Source organism: Terrapene carolina, unplaced genomic scaffold (genome assembly GCF_002925995.2).
Source record: "Terrapene carolina triunguis isolate 2854851 unplaced genomic scaffold, T_m_triunguis-2.0 Scaffold96, whole genome shotgun sequence".
NCBI classification, from domain to species: domain Eukaryota; kingdom Metazoa; phylum Chordata; order Testudines; family Emydidae; genus Terrapene; species Terrapene triunguis.
This window is the reverse complement of record NW_020664447.1, coordinates 76757716-76776037: the sequence shown is the minus strand read 5'-3', so window position 1 is coordinate 76776037 and position 18322 is coordinate 76757716.

The window sequence follows — 18322 nt, the reverse complement described above, 5'->3', positions numbered from 1 at the left end:
GGGGCATGTATGTTGTGTCAGGCATTGGGCATGCCCCACCAGAACTGTGGAGACCAGCTTCTTCTCCATCTTTTTTCAAGCAAGAAACCTTCACAGAGTACTTCCACCACAGATTTGTTACTATAAAAATTACCATATCAATAACACGTCATTACCAGAGTGAGGCTGTCTGTCTCTGAAGGTTTCAAACCATAGTCAGACCAGATCACATGCATGATTCAGTCCAAATGTTTCTCTTTTTTCTGTACCATGGCTTTACCACTATGGTCTATATTATCATTGTATGTTTTCGAGACCTTTACTATGCCACTGTTTTTGCTAAGGTCTTACTAATCCAAGTTCCAGTCCAGGGCATATTATCTGAACGTGTTATATTATTACACAGAGGCAAGCAGAGGAATTGATTTTCAAGTGGTGCAGGACTTGAAAGAAATAGCTGAGCTCAAACGATAGAGCCCTGAGGCCCCTATGTAGATGCATAAATGGAACTGCAGGACAGGATGACCCGTTGTGACACAAAAGGGTGCTTACTGTAAAGTTCTTCCACTCCAGCCTTTCTATTAGCATGAAACAATACTTGTAAACTTACTAATAAATATGCAGGACCAAAATCAAGCAGGTGTAAATCAGCATAACTTCACTCAACTCTGCTGAGTAGCTCCCACTCAAAACGGGGTTGAATTTGTCCCAGAATGCTTATAAATAGGTGGGTGTCCCTGATAGGAAGACATGAGTAAATTAGGAGCAGTCAAAGCACATGGTAAATTGGATAGGATCCAAGGTAAGGACTAGCAAACCTCAAAACCTTCAGAGGCTGAATCTTAGCTATATTATCCAACCCACTCTGATATGTGAAACTTGATTAGAAATCTCATGAGAGAATAGATTTTATCATTAGGTTCCCAGTGTTTCATTTTTCCATACATAAAAAAAAAAAAAAAAAAACAGATACTTTCAGTCATAATGGTCTTTATTTTAGATTAAGAGAACAACAGATACAAAAAAGGAACCATGAGAGAGAACACAGTGTGTCTCCTCTGGGATGGTCTGCACTCAACTGCTCACAAAATGGCTGCCTGGCTTCTCAGAGGCCTTAGCATTTTAAAGGTGTAACACAGAGAAAACAAATCCCATTACATTTACCTTAGTGAATACCCCACATCCCATACTTCCTGTTCCAAACAGGCCAGGAATACTCACTGGAAGCTAATCCTGACTTTTTAAACAGAGTAGGCAAAACAGACATATACAATATGTGCACTTGGAGCCAATTTACTGCTGCAGGTATAGATCATAAAAATGCATATAATTCAAAATAGGGCAGGCTTTCGCCTACCCTGCCTGCACTGAGAAGCCTCCTCTGAAAATACCACAAGAACTGGCTATTTTGCAACATTTCAGTACTTTTACTTCCGCTCCCAGCCAGAAATAGCAAATACAGAGGTTCACAACAACGTTGTGATAGTGGAGGGGAAATTTTGATCAACCTTCCAAAAAGTCTGGTTTGAGAGGATAAGCAAAATTTTGCATCTTGCTTTATCTGGACTATCCTGCACACAATTAAGGCTGGGGAGAGGGATTGGTGGGAGTCTATGTATGTGAATCCTATTCTGCAAAAGAGCCAGCTGCATAAAGGGATCCCTGGATTAAAGGTTAAGTGTACACTGTATATTATCTTTTTAAAACAAAAAGAAGAAAGGAAAAATAAAAAAAAAATGGTATGAAAGTTTAAAAGTGTGACCTCTGGAACCAGACATGCTGAGACTGGGCAATATTGAAGCCAGAAACAGAAGGGGCTGGATAAAAGGCTTTGTGATATGAATCTCTGTCTCTCCTTCCCTCAGCAGAAAGGCTTAAATATCTCCTTCTTGGACAAACAGATCAATACAAGCTTTTTAACATCTTCAATGAGAGCTCATTAATGCTCTCATGGTGTCCTCTTTTGTGCCCTGATGACCTGGTGGGAGCAGAGGAGGCTGAACTGCAGCTTGGTAATTATCACAGGAATAACACTTCATATCATCTCCTACTGAAATGTGAATTGTTTTCCTAATTATTCAGGACAGCAGCTAGTGAAAGTGCAAACTAATTGAAAATACATTATGATTTATTTGAGTATGTGCAATTGGGCCTATTAGTTTGGGTTAAATGTTAACCAATATGAATATTTGGTTTTGTCTGTTTGAAAAGCTGGATATCAATGCTACTGAAGAGCAGGAGCAGAACATTCCATTTTCCCCACATGGCTCTTTCATTACATGTAGTTCATAGCTTTTCTCATGCCAGTGGAGTCATCTGGACAGTACCCATTTAAACGCTGATGTCTTACTTTGGGTGCAGGCCTTTGAGAACATTTAAGGATCCGATGAATGAGGGAGGGATGTAGGGTGTTGAATCTTGTTGTGAGAAATTATGTAACAGGTGACAGAGAGCACTTATTAAAAGATCAATATACTGAATGATTGAATAAATAATGTTTAACATGATTCAACAGTCTATGTGGGATTTTGTAAGATGACTACCCTGTTTGCTTTTCACAAACTGATCTCATTGTTTATATAAAAGACTAAAACCACTCTTTAAATCAGATGTAGACTACTAGGCATTTATAAATTGCAGTATAATAATTATGATGCTCCAGTAAAGAAAAAATAAACATATGATTTTAGTCTAAAATATTTTTATTTAGGTTAATGAAAGCACAGCAAAAAGAAAGAACAAACAGAAAGTTTCCATGAGAAAGCAGTGTGCCTTTCTTCTCTGATTTACAGGTTGAGTAAAAAACACACATTGAAAACCAGCCTGCAGAGTTATTTGCCAAATAGCAGACAAGTTTAGGACTACATTTCAAAAGTATAGTTGTTTAACCCAATTTTGGAGAGTCCAACTTGAAATACTTTAAGGGGCCAGGTTTTTAGCAAGCACTAAGATTGTCACCTCTGAGATACAAAAACCAGGGCCATCCAGGATGATCCGGAGCCCATAAAACTGGACAGCTGGCAGTGTGTACTGAGCACCCTTACAGATTTCCCATGACAGCTACTACAACAACAACAAAAAGGACAATCCTGGGAAAACCTGGACGGGGGGCAACCCTAGAAAGCACAGAGCATCTACCTGGGAAAATCAAGTCTTTTTCAAGTGTCTCGAGGTGAGCACCTGGAAAATTGAAGAACCCAGAACCATGTGTCCCTTTTGAAAATTTCGGCAACATAATATAAAATATATATTTAATTTATGCAAGACGTGTGTTCTTTGAAGCACCTGTCTGGAGCAGCTTCGTCTTATTGCCTATACAGGTTACCAGGGTGCCAAGCTGTCATTACAGTACATTAGTCTGAAAATAATGCGAGAGTCACAAAATTGGGCGCTTTCTTTTCATCTTGACAATTGGTGTCTAATTTGTTGGGTGACCTATCTATCAGACAGCTACCCAATAGTGAAGTGTGATGCAGCACAAAGCCAGTAGAAACAGTGACAATTTAAAAAAAAATGCTGCACTGCTCTATTTTAGTCACATTTTATAATCCTGTTTTTAGTGCAAGAATTTAATTATACATATTTGCATCATTTCTTATATTCTGACATATTAATTAAGGATGCTCTAATTCAATTCCTGTGGCACTATTGGCCTAGCCTGTAAAAACATTTTACTGTTTTTGTACAAATACAAAAATGAAGAGGTAGGTAAAGGCAGCACCTCAGGTTGCTGCCTACACGCTGCCGTTCCTTCTTGTCATTGAAATAGCAGGCTAATTATTTTATAAATAACGTGATAGATTCCCCCATCTGTACAGTGCACGGTGGCACTATTGCTTAATAAAAAATACATGGGAGAACTGCATTCTCCAGGAGGTTCTTGGGCTGAAAAGTGTGTCTGTCTCTGATGGGAGATGGAGGAGGATTTGAAAAGGCTAGTTTCTAGGACCTCTGAAAATAAAGTGACTGGTGTGATGCTTCTAAGTTTTTACTATTACTTTACATGAGCTTTACCCCCTCCTCCCCTGATTTGTTACTCTTTGCAAATGTTATGAAGCAGTGAACAGTAACCTAGATGTGGCTAGTTGCTAGAATCCTGCTGTAATTGCTGAGAGGAAGCATTGTCTAGTGTTTAGAGTAGGTGACTGAAAGTCCAAGCTTTTGTGCTAATCACCTAGCTCCACTTCTGACATCCTGTTATGGGGCATATTCCCCATACTGGCCCTGAGAGGGCAGAATTAGGCCAGGTGGGCCCAATCAACAATTAAGCAGTGAGCTGGGGAGAGATTTAGGCTGTTAGGGGCCACTAATTGGAAGCAGGCTCAGCTGGACAGGAACAGGAGGGGCATGTATAAAACACAGGAGCTGGGAGCAGAAGGGGGAGGTAGATTGTAGTCACTCTCTGGATGAAGGGAGGTGTGTTGGGACTATAGAGAGTAATTGATAGTATTCTCTGGGACAAGGGAGTTGGGAGGATGACAACCTAGAGAGGGGGAGGAAACCAGAAAAGTAGGAGAAGGCTTAGGGGAAAAGTAGCAAGGAATAGTAGTGCAGACCTTGGCTGCTGATTAGAGGGCCCCTGAGCTGGAACCTGGAGTTAGAGGTCTGTTCCCCTACCACTGAAGGAGTGGCAAGGTCAGAGCATTGAAGTGAAGACTGCATTTTGTATAGCAGGACTGTGATACCACCCTGGAAGGGGGAACCATGTAGTGACCTGGCCGGAGGGCCGAGTCATGAAGAAGAGGCTGTGGTTCCTGGAGTGAGGTGGTCTGTAGGGCAAGAGGATGACAGGAGAGACACAGCCAGAGGAGAATGCAATGCCTGTCTGTAGCTAATTACCAGAGTGACCAGGAGGAAGCTCCACTAGCAGTGAGTGGACTCTGTGACACTTCCCATGAGACCTTAGGCAAGTCCCTTAATCTCAGTGCCTCAGTTTATTCAGCCTTCTGTGAAAGGTTTTAATAATGTAAGGCTTAATTAATAAGTGATTACAAAGTGCTCTGAGACCCTTGAACAAGAGTTACTTTAGAAGTGCCCAATACTTTGATGGTCAGAATTTTGTCCTTGAGTTCCAATTCCAATTGTCAATATTTCAGACCCCCAGATTCAAGTTTAAGGCTGACCTATTCTAACTGCCTTATTGAACACTGTTATATAGACATGTTCCTCTAGTTTTTCAGGAAGAGGCACATGCAGTTGCATACATGCAATTGTACAGTCCAATACAATACAACCAGAAATAGCTGACTGGAGTGTACAAACAGCAAATTTGAACATGTGCTAATACTGTGTGGGTCTTTGCCCCCCTCTTGTGGCTGGACCATAAGAGGTTTACAAGTCTGCTACTAGGCTAATGGATTTAGTCCTCATGCTTTCAGGTCAAAATGTTCCAGGTTCAATATCCATAGGCGAATGTTAGCAATTACTAATACGATAAGGTGACAGTATGTGGTGCATGAACAGAAGAGAAGGCACAGTTTGGCTTTTGTGCTTGGACCTCTTGTCCTGGTTTGACAATGGTGCAGGGTTTTTTTCCCCTGTTCCTGTAAGCATGATGAGCAAAATGCATATGGTTACATGTCCAGTAAAGCCAGTGAAGTTACACCAGGAACCAGGGGGATATCACCAACCAGTGGGGAGCTCAGAACTAGAGCTGGTCAGAAAATTTTCATCTAAGCAGTTTTCAGTTGGAAAAATGCCATTTTAATTTAATCATTTTTTTTCATGAAATCATAGGAATGTTGATGAAATTTTCCACAACAGGGAAATCCTCAGTTTCAACCAGCTATACAAAGGACAGTGTGGACATTAAAAATAAAAATACTTGGCCAGATGTTGAAAAAACAACAACAAAAACAAGGAAGGGAAAGTGAACAAAGATTCTGTAACATGTTGAGATTGGATTGTTCTGTACTGGGGGCTGATCCAACAGCTGTAGAAGTTACTCAAACTATTTTTACACTAGCAATATCACACACCTGATAAGTATGGCAATGGGGTCCCAAGGTTTCTGCTGCAATCCCCCATTCTCCTTTTAATTCTGAGCAGAGTACTGTGCCTAAGAATGCCACAAACAAGTAACAATCCTTTAGCTGTTCCCATTGGAAAGTCATGTACTAGTTGTGAATTATTCCCTCAAGAAATCTTAGTAATCTTGACTATTTTTGAATTTCTTAACATACTTTGATTTAAAGACTAAATTAGGCTTAAGCCAGTGATCGTATGTCTTGAACCACTTTTGAAAATAAATGCGATGTGCTGATGCCGAAATGTTGGTAAAAGGGGATTAAGAAGACTAGGCTGCTTTCCACCCCACCGGCTTTGTGTTACTATTAAGAGGGATGGATTAATATCAGATTTCTGGTATCTGGTTCCTCACTGATATTGCTTAATTATCCAGATAAGTAATCAGAGTCCAAGCATGAGTGACAACATAAATACAAAGAACATCTTATTTTTTTCTGGGGGGAAAAAGTGTTTATTAGTTTAAGCACCATAAAGATACAATTTTAGAGTGCTCATTAAAGTTAAAATGTAAAGTAGTTTTTAGCTGCTTGGTTTTGGTTAGTCGCCCTCTGAAAAGAAAAGTAGTGGTTTATTTAATCATTAACAGGCACTGCCACATGTCTTATACTCCATGGCTTCCAATGACACTGGACTGCATGTTCCAGTTTTAAGTGATTTTCCCATCCAAGCCCCTCTCCAATTATTCCACATTCCTCTTTTTCATTCTCCAATACCCCCTGTCTCAGACCCGAAGCCTCAGCATAAGAGGGTGGGCCACTGAGCTTCCCCTGGCTCACATCAGAGGCTGAAAACATCTGGACTCCCCGCTCAAGCTGTGGAGAGGAGGACCATAAATTCCCAGATGGCATTTGAGCCGAGGTCTTCTGCATAGACACTTTCTGTGCTTGCTGGTAATTTTATCCAGTGATACATCATGTGTGTGTGCATGTGTTGTGTGTGTTTTAATAGCCTCTTGATTCTAAGCCTAGAGAGGTGCTTGGGGCTGATGGGAGCTCTGATTATGAATCAGCGATTCGGTATCAAAAGCTGGTTCAAGTGGAGTCTTTGGGGTTGCCTCACCATCTTTCCATCCTTGGATGGTTTTATTCATTACTAAATCTCTGTCTCAAAGTCCCACTAGTTGCCACCAGAACAAATCTAAAAAGCCCCTAGGCGTTGCTCTTGAAATAGGGCTAGCAAATCCTTCCTACTGGAAACCCTGACTACTGCATTCTTGATCTTCCTAGCCTGCCACTGGATTAGGGGATTATGCCAGAGGGAGCAAACATCTTGAGTTGTAAAATGGAGTATGGAACTTTTCTGTGTGGGTCAAGATAGAAGAATTTGCTTTTCTCAGTTTCTTAAAAGGGATGTTCGATGGAAGACTCCCGGGGCTGTCCCTCCACTGTATGAGGAGGGAAGAAGAGAGAACAATCTGCACCCAGCCACCAGGATAAAAAGAAATAGCTGGTAGGAGGAAGGAGAGAGAAGGACCAATGCATTTAATAGGTAGCCCAAATCTGAATATAACCTGCAACATATCAAGTCCCAGAACTGCTCTGCTCCCTGGCCTGCTCAAACTATATGTAAACTAAATCTAAATATCAGCGCTCATGCACATTCCTAGCAGGTATATGATTAAAAAGTTGTAGTTATTTGCTTTGCTTAGTTTAATATTCATTGTACCAGACACCAGCCAGAGTGCAGCAAACATGCATAATGTTGTTCAGCACAATCTGCATTCTTTGTACACAGGGAAAGCATTCATCTTTCACAAGCTGTATATTTCCTTTTCCTATGTTCTGAATTTCAGCTGATATGCCCATCCGCTGCCATAGCTTGCTAGCCCTGCCTTACCAATTAGGTCATGCCAGTTCTAAACCAGCAGCCTAACTTTTAATTAGAGTAGTAAGACATAGCTGATCCAGGGGAGGGGCAATGGACATAGTGCAGGAAGAAGTAAGAGCCCCTCCAGAAGAATAATATAGCCAAGGATGACTCCAAACCTGAAAGGAACTGGTGACACTAACAGCCCTCTTTCTCATTTTTCTCCCCCTCCACTAAGCAAACTGCTGAAAGCCTGAGATCAGTTGTAAAGATAAACGAGAACTGAAAGATGTGCAGCAGGTCTTGTACTTGAAAGCGCCATACCTTATGATTCTACACATGCCTCCCTAGCTCTAACCAGAACAGTTTCTCACATATTTCTGTGGGAGGGGAGATTATTTGACAGTGACTCAGAGTTGAGGAGGTGAGAGTCATAATCTTTGTTCAACCACTGAACCTGCCATGGGAGGAGGACTAGCGCCAGAGGTCTCCCACCTCTCTCAGGGCAACAGTGGGTGACTCCAACCCAGTAAACCAGTTATTTACTATTTTACATGGTGACAACATTAGCAGTCCTCATGCACAGTGCAATAATTATTGACAGCATACATACAGACTAATAGCTAGGCAACAGGATCATACCACAGTGTTAGGTATAAACTTACATAGATGTGTTATTGTTGAACTACTGTATCCCCTGACTATACTAATTATTTTACTTAGGGTAGGTTAGGCAAGGTGAATCCTTTATGCCCTTCTCTTTATCATATATTCCCTTCCTACAGTTGCACCACCCGCAGCTGAGTTCTTGCCAGAAAAGCATGACCTATGTATGATCAACTTGATCGGTTCTTGGATAACAAACATCCAAGAGAAACCTTGCAGTTGCAGCTGTCGTTAATCAGTGGCTTTCCATCCACTCAGTTAATATGGTCTTAGCATGGTGTTAGGGACTTTTCTGTGGTGGGAGGTGATGTCTTTTGGAGGAGACATACAGTAAAACTGAGGTCCTTTGCCCACTTGTGGTCATTTAAAGATTTTTACATCACATCGTTTTTACAAGAAAAAGTGTCAGGTTTCAGTGGGTAGCCGTGTTAGTCTGTATCAACAAAAAAACCGAGGAGTCCTTGTGGCACCTTAGAGACTAACAAATTTATTTGGGCATAAGCTTTCATGGGCTAGAGCCCACTTCATCAGATGTATGAAGTAAAAGATACAGGAGCAGGTATAAATACATGAAAGGCTGTGGGGTGCTTTACCAAGTGTTAAGTCAGTCTAACGAGATAAATCAATTAACAGCAGGATACCAAGGGAGGAGAAATAACTTTTGAAGTGGTAAGAGAGTGGCCCATTACAGACAGTTGACAAGAAGGTGTGACTAAATTGCAATTTGGATAACTATCTTTTGCCTATCTCAATGCCCATTTACAGGTTTAGTTTTGCATGGTATTCTTCACTTCCTTCCGATCATAAACTGTTTGTGCAGTATCTCAATCTGCTATTATAGACCTACTGTGTTCCATCCAGGGGAGACTGCATTTCAGGGCTAACACAGTATTTCCTGTAAAAAATCTATGAAGAGTTCAGTCCTACCCTTAACATACTGAGTCATGCAAGGGCAACAGTGAAACAGTGCTGGCCACATGGCTGAGCCATCTTGCTGGTGCAGGGGGTGGGGGAGCTGTCCCATGCTGCTATGTGCTCTGCAATTCATCCTAATTCTCTGCAAGAGAGCAGCATGTCTTCTCTTAAGTACCCTACTATCCATGTCTGCATAAACACAAAAAGTAATAATACAATTATGATGAAGACAAAGAAGCATTGCCTCCTGTAGGGATTCTTGTACCTTCCTATGAACTGGCTGGTGCTGGCCCCATCAGAGATGGGCTAGAAGCCTTGATGAATCACTGGTCTCCTTCGGTATTGCAATTCCTATGACTTTATTTGTAAATAGGGTCACAGGTGTTTCCTTGGGAGTCAGTCTAGTTCACCAACTCCCCTATTTTGGTGCTTCAGATAGAGGAAGGCTGGAATTCTCCCCTTGTGGTATTGGGGTGTGCTGTGAGCAGGAGAAATATGCTGTTTGCACCCACTTTCTCCTATTGCACTTGGGCTCTTCAGGTCAGCATTTTTCTCATAGCTTATACAATTCTTTAGATTCCTTTGGGATGAAAGGCACCACAGAAATATGAAAGATCATTATAGTTTCTTTCCCTTGTACTGCTAGCTTTTCCTACCCGAATATCTCAGCTGGATTTAATTAAGTGCTCTCTGGGGACTTTGCAAGGTAAGGAACTTTAAAAAAAAATCAGGTAAGATTTGCCAAGTTGTGAAAGTCATTGTTCCGAAAAGCAGCTTTTGTCTCCAATGTATCCATGGTCCTAAATTCCTACTGGGCCTTCATTGCTCTCTAAGAAGAAAGATAGTCCAGGGGTTAGGAAATTAGTCTGGGACTGAGGCAACACAGGTTTAACTCCTTGCTCAGCCACCAGCTTCTCATGTGATCTTTGACAAGTTATTTAGGCCTGGCCTACACTACAAAGTTAGGTTGACTTAAGTAACCTTGCATTAACCTAGTTGTGCATGTTTCTACACTCAAATTTTTCTCCCATCAAAGTAAGCTCCATGTTATCGTTATATAGTTACACTACCTCTCCAAACAGTGTTGAGCCCTGGTAGACATAGTGCAAGTGTATCCAGGTGCTGTCCCACCGTGCCCAAAACTGACTGCTCTCATCACGATTGTGAACTGGAAGCTGCCCACATTTAAAACCCCCATGTTTAAAATGCCTGTTCTTGATTGTCCAGCTTGTCGAGTACAGCTTGCAGCTCTCCCTTGCCATGTGCAACTGCCCAACCAACCATGCTGGCTACATGGTCTAGATGTGCCCTGCCTGGAATAGACAGGAGGTATTGGATCTTTTGGGCCTGTGGGGAGAAGAGACTGTGCAGGCACAGCTACAGAGCAGTTGCAGAAATATGGACATTTATGAGCAGGATTGTACAGGGGATGCAGGTGAATGGGTATGACAAGGATCAGCATAAGTACCGCATGAAAGCGAAGGAACTGTGGCAGGTATACCAGAGGACTGGGGAGGCCAAGAGTCAATCTGGTTCCAAGCCACAGAACTGCCGCTTTTACAACAAGCTGCTTACCACACTAGGTGAACACTTCATTATCACCCCACAGACCACTGTGGATACTCTGAGGAGCCTGAGACACAGACACCTGCCGTGAATAGGGAGGGGGATGCGGGAGATGTAACCGGGGGTTGAGGAGTGGTCCAGCTGTGCCATGAGCCAGGAGCAGTTTCAGACTCCACTGCAATCTAGTCAGTCCTGGCAGCCCAGCATGGGCAAGGCCAGTGGAGGGGAAGGCACCTCAGATAGGACTGCATTTCCTATTACAATGTTGAAATGTACAGCTGGCACCCAACCCTAGTGGAGCAGGAAACGGGCACTGACTTTTCATTAATGTACTCCTACTAGAAGAGATAGCGGTACAACAAAGAGAGCTGGAGTTAGCTGGAGGGAGAGGGGCATGCAAAGCAGTTTATGTAGAAAGAGATTTCCTTTAATCCTCCTGAGAGATCTCAATGAAGCTCTCATGGAGGTGCTCTGCAACCCTCATGAAGATTTCTAAGGAAGACAGCCTTATTTTTGCCTCCAGGGTAGGACGCTCTCCCACACCAGTCCACAATGATTTCGATAGGCATCATTGCAGTAAATAGGCTAGTAGCATATGGGCCCACGCAACTTTGGGAAGCCACCAGCAGCTGTGTTCTCTGTGCCTTTGTTACCCTCCGGAGCGAGATATCCGCTAAAATCATCACCTCCCCATATAGAAAACCATGCCAATGCTGAGTGCCATTGCCCTGCACTCATACCCATGGAAATGGGCTGAAATATTGCTGTTTTGTGCAACTGAACAATTCCCTTCTCATTGCTTCCCTCTCATGTTCACCGTGGTTGTGGCTGAAGAGCAGTGTGCTGTGCACAGACATTCCAAGGCAGCATGGGAAGGGGGTTCTGAAACGTAACTTTTGCTATCCATTGTGATTATAAATACGATACCTCTGTGTGGTGTTTTATCTGAAGCTGTTGCAATTGCAGCCTTGAGGTCCCCTCTCTCCTGCAGAGCGCCTGACCATAATAGGGAGGAGATCCTGCAATCCAGTGCTGCATCAGATGACGAAGAGAGGGCCTGAAGAGTGAATATTGCAGTCAGTATGGAGAGGGAAAGATCAGAAAGGAAAGAGGCCCAGGACACGGGGGGGGGGGGGGTGCACCGGGACATAATGGGGCTTCTCTGGCAGTGAACACAGATGCTGTAGACTCTCTTGTTGACCTACAAGTTCCACAATCATGGGCTTGTCTCCTTTTGGAGTCAATGGAGACCTCCTTTTCAGTGTCTTCCCATTCCTTCCCCCTACCCCCCCCCCCCAGTGCACTTGGCATCAGGGGTTGCAACCCTACCCATACCACTCTATACCAGGGAACAATAAGGACAACCACAGCTACACATACACTGACCTGTGAGACCCACAACTGATGTGTGCGTAGCCAAAATGAACTCAAATGGACATGAATGTTCTTTCCCCTTGTTAAGTTCTGTTCCATTCATTTATCTGAGATGTTTTTATTGTATTTGTTTTTAATGGCACATTGGGGTTTTTTTGCACTGGTTTTGGCATGCAATAAAAATATATGTTTTGGTAAATAATTCATCTTTATTAATTCACATATGCTGCAGAATGCATAGCGCTATTGAAAGTACCCACTACTTGTTATTGTATAGGGCAACAGAACTCATGGGATCAGTGACACTGTGTAATAATTATAAATATACAGCAAGCACTGCAAAATTAATAGGTGCATTAATGGACCAAGTTATATTCATAAATGTGCACCAAACATCACATAATTCCTAATAGCCCCCAAAATCTGTAATCTGTTTCTTGGGACAGAATGTTCCTTCTCATTGTTTTCTGGACAGGCCTGTGCTCTTAAAAATGTAAGCATTGTGCACCTTCCCTGAGCGGCTAATATTGATGTCGGTAAAGTGTCCCTAGTGATTCACCAATGCGTGCATAAAAATAGCAAAGTAGCCCTTTCTATTGATGTACTCTGTGGAAAGGTGTGCTGATGCCAAAATAGGGATATGCGTGCCTTCTATAGCCCCCCTGCAGTTCGGGAACCCCATTTCTGCAAATTCATCCACTATGTCCTGCACGTTGCTGAGAGTCACAGTCCAGTGTGGCCCCACACAGTTGCATGACAATGGCCCCCACTGTGAATTTTCCAACTCCAGAATGATTTCCCACTGACCAGTAGCAATGTGGTGCTGCAAGCTTCCACAGAGGGATTGCCACTGGCTTCTCAACTGTCAGTAGAGCTTGTATTCTGGTGTCCCTGCGCTGAAGGGCTGGGGTGAGATCGGTACACAGATCCCAGAATGTGGTCTTTCACATCCAAAAGTTCTGCAGCCACTGCTCACTGTCTCAAACATGCATTACAATGCAATCTCACCAGTCAGGGCTCATTTCTCAGGCTCAGAAGGGGCACTCCACTATCTGCAGCTGCTCTGTGAATGCCACCAACAACCTTGAATTGGTTTTCACTATGTCCCACAGTAATCTGTCTCCCACGAAATCATCATGTCCCCCGCTGTTGCAATTCTTCCTGCTGCTCTGCAAATACCAGAGGATGCTTCATCCTGTGTTTGCAAGGCTCATGGCAAAAGTGCAGTGCTGTGCAAGCACCATGCTTCTGTCAGAGATGGCAGACAGCATGAAGTGCCACAGAGGTTTGTGGGATTTTTAAAAAGGCAGAAATTGGGGTCCATGGATGGCATTATGAAATGGAGAATGGGGCATGTTGAGAATTTGACCCCTTGCTCCCAGTCACTCCTGTACAACTTGTTTCTGCCCCACCATGCATTGACAAAATTTCCCAAAAGACAGTGCTCTGGATAACATAACTTGTGTTGGCCAAAGTTTGTAGTGTAGACATGGCCTTAGAGTCAGTTTTGCATCTGCAAATTTGGCTAATAGTACTGCCCTGTGTCACGGGGTTGAGGACAAATATAAAAATGTGAGGCACTTACATCATATGATAATGAGGGCCATATAAGTATCTAGTATAGATTGAAAGTCAATAGGACTTGACTTAAATCCTACTTAAAACAAGTAAATATAATAATAGTACATACAAATATAAACCGTAGCCTTTTTAATCCTTTGGGAAGAGTCGATACATCCTGTGCATCATCTGACACGTTGAGCAGCCTATCTGAAATATAAGTACCAAAAGGCTGCCTGAGGAGCACGTTACTTATTTGTGAAAGTTCTGGGCCTGATTTTGCTTTCACTTATATGGTGTAAATCAGAAGTAGCTCCACGGACGTCACTGGAATAAAACCAGTGGAAAACAATACAAGAGACATGCAAATGCAGCTATATTTGTAGTGTTTCAGGAAGAATCTTGTAATGAAAACTGCAAAAAAAAAAATCTGAGTGTTTATCATTGTGGAAGAAAAGATTAAATGCATTAGTTTCCCTTCTGAGCACCCTCAGATTAAAAAAAAAAAGAGCATTTTCCCTAGTTGATACAGTAATTTCCTTATTTGTTAATTTTCGCTGAGGCCAGACGTTAGAGTGAAAGTTTGCAAGAAATGTCACATAAAGTTGTTTTCAGTTTGTCTTGGGCAATTTTTCAAATAATCAGAATGTTACTTTTGGAACCTTTTGAGGGCCACAAAAGATTCAGAGCTCAGTTTGGAATACTGGTCCAGTAATGTTCATTTTCAATAAGTCATGGAGCATTGGGGAAGTTCCAGAAGACCAGAAGAAAGATAATGTGCGTATAGTTAAAAAGGGTAAATGGCATGACCCAGGTAATTATAGGCTTGTCGGACTGATATTCATCCCAGGCAAAATAATGGAGCAGCTGATACAGGACTCAATTAATAAAGAATAAAAGGAGGGAAATGTAATTAATGCAAATGAAGCCAGGTTTATGGAAAATAGATCCTGTCAAGCTAGCTTGATATTTTTTATGAGAATACAAGTTTGGTTGATCAAGGTTTTACTGTTGGCATAATATTCCTAGACTTCTGTAAGGTGTTTGATTTGGTACTACACAACATTTTGATTAAAAAGGTAGAATGATGTAAAATTAATATGGCACATATTAAATGGATTAAAAACTGGCTAACTGATAGGTCTCAAAACATAACTGTAAATGGGGAACCATCATCAAGCAGGTGTGTTTCCAGTGGGGTCCCACAGGAATCGGTTCTTGTCCCTGTGCTATTTAATATTTGTATAGATGACCTGGAAGGAAAAATAAAATCATCACTGATCAAGTTTACAGATGACACAAAAATTGGGAGAGTAGCAAATAATGAAGAGCTAAAGTACCTGATTCAGAGTGATCTTGATCACTTGGTAAACTGGGTGCATCAAACAATATGCATTTTAATATGGCTAAATGTAAATATATACATCTAGGAACAAGGAACATAGGGCATATTTACAGAATGGGGGACTGTATCCTGTGAAGCAGGGACTCAGTACAAAGATTTGGTGGTCATGGTGGGTAATGAGCCGAACATGAACTCCCAATGTGACACTATGGCCAAAAGAGTTAATATGATGCTGGGATGTATACACAGGGGAAGCTCAAGTAGGATTAGAGAGGTTATTTTACCTCTGTAGTTGGCTCTGGTGTGAACACTGATGGAATACTGTGCCCAGTTCTGGTGCCCACAATTCAAGAAGCATGCTGATAAATTGTAGAGAGAGCAGAGAAGAGCCATGAGAATGATTAAAGGATTAGAAAACACACCTTATAGTGATAGACTCTAGGAGCTTGATCTATTGAGCTTAACAATGAGAAGGCTAAGGAGTGACTTGATTACAGTCTATACATTCCTACATGGAGAACAAGTATGTAATAATGGGCTCTTCAATCTAACAGAGTAAAGTATAACATGATCCAGTGGCTGGAAGTTGAAGCTAGACAAATTCAGACTGGCAAATAAGGAATAATATTTTAACACTGAGAGTAATTAACTATTGGAACAATTTACCAAAGGTCATGGTGGATTCTCTGTCACTGACCATTTTTAAATCAAGACTGGAAGATTTTTTTCTAAAAGAGCTGCTCTAGGAATTATTTCGGGGAAATTCTATGTCCTGTGTTATACAGAAGATCAGGATCTATGGTCCCTTCTGGCCTTGGAATCTATCTATACACTTCTAACGTCACAGGTCTGAGGCTTTTTTATATTTGACACTAAAGTACCACGGCAGCCATTTTAGGCAATTTTGGTATGTGGAGAGAAGACAGGGTAGCGTAGAATAACCCCTGGCCAGTCCCACATTTACATTTATAAAATAGTATATAGAGACATACCAAATCAAGTGATTAAAAGAAATATAGAGCGAGACACTCCGCTGGCAAAATGGAGTTGTGCCAAGTTAAACCAGCTAAAGATCTGGTTCATCCCCTCTAGTTCCATCACTAGAAGTAGCATAGGAATCTGCACTGGGCCCGAAGCTAGTGCGTCTGGTCAGGGCTGAAGGCAGGTCTGCTGCAGAGATTTCTGGCAGGCGAAAGTGAAGCATCAGACTCTAGACACTCCCACTCCAACAAGCTGTAGTCCAGAAAAAGAGTGGTCTCCCATCACTTTGCAACTGTAGGCTTCGGGCACAGCATTGAGCGGACACAAGGAAACTTGCACAGCTACTGCCCATGTATCTATTTTGTGGATAAACACAAGGCTTTGGTCTCCAGGACTATTAACCTAACAACTTTCACAAGCATTAAATTAACTGTAAAACGAACTGAAAACAGTGAGGAGGGGAGAAAAAGCAGAAATGTATTTCTGTCCTCCAGCCGAGTTCAGAAGGAACTCTAAATGTATCAGGAAAATTTCAGTAAAAGGCAAAGTTATTCCACAGAAAAGCAGTGAGACTTCTGTAAAAGCAGCAGCAAGAAAACTGGCAAATCTAATCTCTAAGTGTGTTTCCTCATCTTTTATTTCATTTCCACACATAAGGGCCAGATACTTCACTGGTGTAAAAACAGTGTAAAAATTGGCCTATGATGATTTACTCCAGAGGAGGATCTGGCTTTGCGTGTGATTAGCTATGGTGGTGTTTCTTTTTATTAGTCTACCCATTGAGGTGGGGCTTTGGGGCGCTACAAGCTTTTTTTAATCAATAAGGGTGGGGTTTATATGGAATTACACCCCCTGAATATGCTGAAGCTTATAAAAGGCTCTCCCCAAATCAGCTTTCCATAGAGATGGAGGGAGGGTTGTGCGGTGTAGAAAGCAGACACATTTTTCATTGAACCTGGTTCTAAATAAATGAATCACCTCCTTGAAAAACAGAAGAGAGTCGGCAAAATGAGTACATCTTTCACCCCTTCTTAAGGGCTTACTTGGGTGTGGGGAAATGTTAAAGGGAAAAGAATAATATATCATGCAGACCATATTTTTTTAAAATAATTCCACTTTATAAATAAATGCAAAGCAGCAGAAGAAAAGCAGCATATTATGAATAGACACCCTTGAAAATAAATTTCAGAAGTCTCTAGAGAGCTTGAGAAAATAACTAGCATGCACTGCATTAAGTGGAAGGAGTTTCCCTAAGGGAATCAAGGGATCAGAGATATCCTGTCTTGGTTAGTCTTTGATAAGTTTGCATCTGTGTCTTTTTCACATTGCTGGTAATAAGTTGAGAGTTGCACAGTTACGCCGGGCGAGGGGGGAGGGATGGCAAAATTGTTTCTCAGGCTTTGAATGGCAAAAATGATTGATTGTATTGGGATTACATTAGCACAGTTTCACAGCTCCATTCGAGTTACACTGGGGGAAATGGAACTGGGGGGTTCTCTTTCTCCTCTTCTGTTTGACCTCATCATGTACACCCTAATAGAAACTCTCAGAACTACTTCGTGGATAAAAGGAATCCATGCCGATGAAGCTAAATATAAAACATGCCTCTTTGCAGATGTCCTATTAATGTTTTTGACAGACCAGGAGATATCACCCAGTTTCTCAAATATATTAAAAACATCTGGAGATATGTCAGGTTATGTTCATAAATCAAAACAAATCAGAAGTCTTGGGAGTAGACAGGCGAAAGGCTGGAAATTAAAAAGTTCCTCTTTAAGTGGATTGCAAGTTCTATTAACTAGCTAGTTACAAAGGTCCAGCCAAGTCTGCATTGTCATTTATAAAAATGTAATATGGAGCCACTTATTTTTATGTATTTATTTATTTATTTATTATGCTATTTTAAACATCTAGAACTATCTGGAAAGTACCAAGTCTCCCTTTTGGAGTTAATTGAAATTATAAAAATGAACATGCTTCCTAAAAACATATACCAAGTGCAGATATTTCTTCCATTTATTTTAATTTTAAGAAGGAGACTATAGCCACTGGGTTAATTCCCTTTTTTCCTCCTTCCTCCCAGCAGGGCCGGCTCCAGGCACC